The following is a 6,135-nucleotide window of genomic DNA, read 5'->3' as shown; positions in this document are numbered from 1 at the left end:
GCACAGCGGTGGCAGAGCCTACACAGCTCTGAGCTGTGCCTGCACTGCTTCTCTTCTGCTCACACACCTACGGGGTGCACCACCGTCCAACAGAGGGATGTTTGCTTACGTGAGGCCTTCCATCAACACCACTCAAAGGAAAGAAGGTCCGTGTCACTGTGTGGAGCCTCCTGATCACATTGCCAGAGCAGCTTCAGAACATTGTGGGACCGAGCCCTCACGGGAACCTGCAAATTAGATTACTTTATCAAAAAGAGGGAAATGCCGGCATCAGCTCGCATCTCAGCTGCTCGCTCCTGATTAGATGGCAGCACAGATCTGCCCCCCTCAGCCTTATCTAAATCTCACGTGCCAGGCCAAGCAGAGCTCGATCTGCTAGAGCACTGACAAGGACTAGACACCATCACACGTGGCAAGGAGGCAAACAAGCAGGAGAGGACCCCATCTTTACCCCAGGAACCGTGCTGCAACAGCTCAGGCCCTTTGGCTGTCAGCCTCTTCCACAGATCTTAACTCTGCTGCACAGAGGGATTCCAGGGATGCTCTGCATTACCCTGGAAGCCACAACAGCCCCGGATTGGCCAAAGGTAGCCCTAAAGCCACCTCGTGTTTAATTACTGAGCTTGAACGCTGACTCACAACGCAAACCTTTTGCTCTCCTTAAGCCAAAAAAACAAACCATCCCCAGCACCCCACCCAGGGAGGTTAGCAGTGACTATTTACAGAGCACTCCGACACTACGGTGGAAAAATATCACAGAAATGCAAGTGAGGAACATACTTCAGCAGTGCTGAGAGCTGTGCCTCGAGGACGAAGGTAGGAGTTCATCACAGGAGGAGCTTTCCTGATGAGCTGAGGGTCCTGGAGCTCTCGTGCCAGAAAATGGGCTGTGTATAATTGTGCCTAATGTACCTTTAAGGGGAGAAGGCCACTAGAACAAACAAAAGCAGTGCAGGCTGTTTGTACTTGGGGTAGCCAGAGCAGGAGGCTGCACTTTGGAGCTTATCTATCTTCTCTCTGTTTTGAAACAGGAAACACACTTTTGTTTTCAGCATTCTGGGAGAAGCCACGAGGGCAGAGCTTTCAGAATACGGGGTGTCAAAAAAATGAGGGTTTCAAGTCCCTCTCAAGGCCCAACGTGGGGGATGGGGGGTACCCCAAGCAGCAGGGGATGCCTCTCCTAACTGCAACAGGGACATCCATGCTGAGGAGCCAGGAAGGCCAGCTGCAGGTCAGGCAAGTCTTAATTACTCCTTAATTAGTATTCTCGAGGCTTAAATCATATTGGAAAGGGCAAATTTGGTTGGAAAACTGCTGTTTGGTGCAGAGATGGGGTCACCGTGTACCCCTCACTGGATCCCAAGGCCTTTGCAGCCAAGCAGACTCTCTCCCCTGTCAAAATCCTTATTGACACTGGAACAGCTCCCACTGTTTGCTGCTCAGCATCAACGTTACTGATCCTGCAGAGAGAAAGAAGCTGCCCGTGAAGCTGTGTGTACACGAGTGTTGCTAAACTGGGTTTGAAACGTGGGCTTATCTGCTGTATTTACAGGGTGTAGGACAAACATTTTCGCGTTCCCCCTGCTGTTCCCTGGGCTGCATTCTTAACCTCTGCCTCCTCCAGCCAAGCTCCTGCACTGTACGTCATGTGCTCAGTTGCCTTTGCTGATCTTCAGGATGGAGCTGCCCACCCTCCACCAGGCAAGCTGTGGTCGTCCCTTTCCCTGCCAGGATGGCACTGCAGAGCCTGGCAGGGAGGCATGTCCTCACTACAAAAGCATAGGGAGAAACATCCAACCTCTACAGCATCACGAATCCAAGCGATCTCACAGAGGGAAAGCTGAGCATCACCTCTTTCTACAGCCTGTAGCACATCACAGACACCACACAGCACACTGCTGCCCCTTCTCCATCACTGCTCATATCCACACTGTCCCTACAACTGAAGCAGGGAAGAATTTCCCAGCCAGGGCCTTCACCCAGGTTAGGAAGCACACGACTGAGTTCAAGTTTTCCTCACCAATGCATTCAGCAGCTTCCCCACATCCTGCCCACTTTCTTCCCACGTTTAACCCAAGGGGGTTTATGCTATTTCACTGCGGCCCAGACACACTGCCACAGAGAAAAGCAACGGCTTCTGGTGTCAGTTTACAATTCCCAGCTCCCAGAATAAGATTTTAGGGTCTTCCTCACGGGTTAGCCTAGCTCGATTCAAATCTCGTTAGAGAAAGAGGATTTAGCTCCTTCCCACCCTGCATGTTTGGTACCTGAAACTTAAAACTGCCCTCTCTGCCTTGTCCCCGCTCAGTTCTGCTAAGCTAGAGACAAAGGAAAGGATTTATTTCTGTTTCGGGTGCCAAGGAAACTGTCAGCTCCCATTCAGCCTCAGCCATTCCCCGCACCACACTTGCTCAGCCACTTGCAAATGATGCACCCCATGAGCCATCCACTCGATTTCCCAGGACAGCTTCAGCCAGCAGCAGCGGGCGGGGAGCAGTGGGACAGGGCCCTGGAGTGCACCACAGAGCCCCTCAGCTGAGCAGTGCTCCCTAATGGAAGTCCCACTCGAACGAGGGCAACGAGATGAAAAAACAGGTCCCCGGCCGTGGGTTCCAGCTGGGGGCCAGCTCATTAATGAAAGCCCACTCATTTGCAAGGGGAAATGCAAAGTTACAGTTCCCTGAAAAAATAAATCAATCGATCAATCAGGACTCCAGCAATGAGAATTCCTTCCTGCAGCCGACAGCAGGAGAGCCACAGCCACCCTCTGCTTCTCTGAGATTAAAACCTCCCTTTTCTTGGCTATTTTCTGACACAATTAACAGATGGGTTTCTTGCTCCAGGTAAACACCACGCACTCTGTTTATAGGACACAGCACAAATATTTCCCAGCGTGTTTACTCCCAGATACTCGTGCTGTGTGGACAGAAAGTGACTGCAGAAGAAAGCCACCCCAGCTCTGCTCCTCTCCAAAGCACTGCTTGGAAGCAGCTGATAGGTTAGAGCAGCTTTGCTGGATGCACAACTCTGCTGTAGAGGATCTGAGATACCAGAGATGGAGAACGAGGCCATGCATCCATCTGCAGAAAAAGAAGTGACCTCAAAGGATCGATTTCATTTCATTTGATAAAAAAGGGATCATCAAAAGAATAAGATATTTTTTTTCTCATTCGAATCTCAGAATGACAGAGCAGGGTGAAGATAGCTGTCATTATCACTCCAGCTTTCTGGGTTTTCAACAGCCTTGCTCCCTTCTCCCTTTATGAGCACTAAAAACTAATTTTCTTGGTGTCACACTTCTCTATGAAGAACTGAGTGCTGTCCCCAACTCCAGGGGCCAGGAAGGCGTTCCAGCACCTGATGAGCCTGCAGCTCCCTCACTTGTGCTGTGATACTGATGTGAGAAACCCAACTTGTGTCCTAAGGATGACAGACCTGAATGTTAGAAACTGTTCTATGATGAAACCTAGGAGATATTACTGACCACTCTCCACCACTCCCAGCCCAGGATACTTTTACTGAGGGGTCCCTGGCATCCAACAAATCAGTTTAACAAAGGAGGAATGGAAACATTGCCTGAGGTCAAGACACAAGCACCACTGGAGACCCTCCAACCCCCCAACCTTTATCCACATGGTAGAGCGAGCACTCCAATATGATGTAATGAGAACTGTCAGAATGGGATCAGCTACAGAGAATCATCAGTTACCTCCTTTCATTCCCTTTAAGGAGCACAGAGCCCTGGAGTGGAATCACTTTTGTAATAGGGAGGATTTTTACTTTGCAGAAACCGAAACGTCGGAGCTGGAGAAGCTCAGACAGCTTTGCCACTGAGATGAACACGGAGCTGCCTGCCAGCACACCTCCTGCACTGCAAGGCAGCTCCAGCTGGTTGGCCATGGCCCCTTCTCAGAATGAAGGAACGTCCTGGGATGCTCCAGCCACCTATAGGGACTCAGGGCTACTGAAGGGGTCGTGCAGCAGGGCACTGACATCAGAAGTCTGCTCTCCAGTTCGATGGAGATCACCACTGATTGGTTTCCGTTGGCTTTATTTTTTTCACATCAAGGTCAATTGCAGATATGTTCCAGGGAGGAATGTGCTGTAAGCAGCAGCTAACTGAGTCAAAGTTTGTTATCAGGGCTTACCACACGAGGACAAAGCTTTCCCTAAACTTCTAATCCTCTTATCGCCAAGCAAGCACAGCCCCCTAGTGCAGACACAGCTTTGGGACGGCGTTTCCTACTCCCTCCTCGCTCTGGGTCCAGGTATGCCAAAGGAAAGCCTGGAGACAAAAATAAGAGCTTTCAGAAATGCTGCAAGGACCTTTGTTGCCCCTGTTCCCTTTGCTTTTTGTTATTAAGATGCTGTTATGCCAACAGCTGATCCACCAAGGCTGCTAGACTGGGTTTACGTCTAAAGCTTCGTTATTTGTTTTGGTGTCAGCTATGCCTTCAAGCATCCACAGACTTTGATTTTTTTTAATTATTATTAATTCTAATGAGTGCTGTGTTCTACCATCAGATCACAGAACGAGTCTCTTCCTCGTCAGGTTCGCACTACACTGACTCAACATGCAAAAGAGATTAGAGTTGAAAGAATCTTACTTGAAAAGACCTGTCTGAAAACAGAAAGAGATAACAGTCGGTGTTTTGCGTGAGAGAAACCTTTTTTTGCACCTAAGTTTGACAGCTCCAAAGGAGTTTTGCTGTCCTGAGAGACCTTTGAAGTATACAGGTTTTTCTTTCTCTTATCAGATTGCACACATTCTAACATAAGCCAGCCATGGGACAGCAATGAAAGAGATGCAATGGTGAATGGAGAAACAGTGCAATACAGAGCAGCACTGCCTTAGGGTGTCTACCTTTAGGCACAGCTACAGCTAAACCTAAGCAATCAATGCTAAGAGGGAGAGAGCTCTCTGCTGGGCAGGGCTTTTCCCCTTCCTAAATTGTCTTTGGGTCCCCTTGACAGAGCCTATGAAAGAGCTTGGCCACTCTTACAGGAGATGCAGTCTGTCCTCACCGACACTCGGTGCATCCATCCAGCACAGAGCAGAATGAGGTGCGCTTCTGGAAAGAGAGAAATCAAAATCCAACAAGCTCCTCCCAGACTGGAGCCAGTCTAATAGCACCCAGTGCTGACATAATAGTTCTCTTTCTCAGAGTGCTCCATTTATGTTAATAATCGTGTTTGAATCTAATGAGCTTGGGAAAACTCAACGTAAAAAGTCACAGAAACATTAAAACAAGAAGATCTGTGACTTCGCCTCTGACACTTAGAAGTGGGGAAATGGAGATGCAAGAGCCAGAACAAGGGCTTGCACCCAAGATGCTTTGTCTTTCCTTTTGGTACTCTTGCTAAACAAATGACCAAAATGAGAAATGCATTTCAAAAGTCATTAAGGGGTATTACCCATGCAGGACTGGTTGGGTTTGATGTAAACGAGGCTGAAAGAATCCAAACCATTTCCACTGACTTCAAACACAGTCACAGTCAGCAGCGTGAGCTCTGGGGGGGGGGGAAAGTGATGGCTCTGTGTAATAAACAGGACTGTGCTCCAACTATTCCTTCCCTCCATTCATTTCTCAGGAAGCTTTGGGAGAAGCTACAGCGATATCCTCCTCACAAAACATCCAGCAGAGGAACTGGGGGAAAAAAAAAATTCAGTGCTGATGTCAGCTCGAGAGAAAAAAAAAACAGACCCAAGTTCTCAGCCATAAAACATTCCAGTTCATCAGAAATGTCTGAAAGGGAAAATGTTTGTGATGAACAAAGCTAACAGACGCCGCTGCTGCTAAGGAAAGCCACTAATTGATGATGTTAAACAAAAGCTCCTAACATGGCCAACTGCTCAGAAATGCTTAGGGAAAAAAAAAGATAGTGCAGCTACAGGAAATTTATTGCTGCTGGAACTGTTATCTTATCTACTCGAAGCACAAATGTTATTTAACCTGATTATTCAAATAAAATACCAGCCTTTCTCTAAGCCACAGTGTTAGCAAGCAAGTATAAAGCAAACCCTTGGATATAAAACAGATCATCATTCTGAAGGGTAAACTAAATATGAGGGGGGAGAATGAGAAATCCACTTCTGACTTTGTGTGAGATCAGTTTCACTGGTTGCCTATCCAA

This window comes from Cyrtonyx montezumae, unplaced genomic scaffold (assembly GCF_038088225.1).
Source record: "Cyrtonyx montezumae isolate F1298 unplaced genomic scaffold, pur_monq_1.0 scaffold_26, whole genome shotgun sequence".
NCBI lineage: Eukaryota > Metazoa > Chordata > Aves > Galliformes > Odontophoridae > Cyrtonyx > Cyrtonyx montezumae.
Note: the sequence above shows the minus strand (reverse complement) of the source record.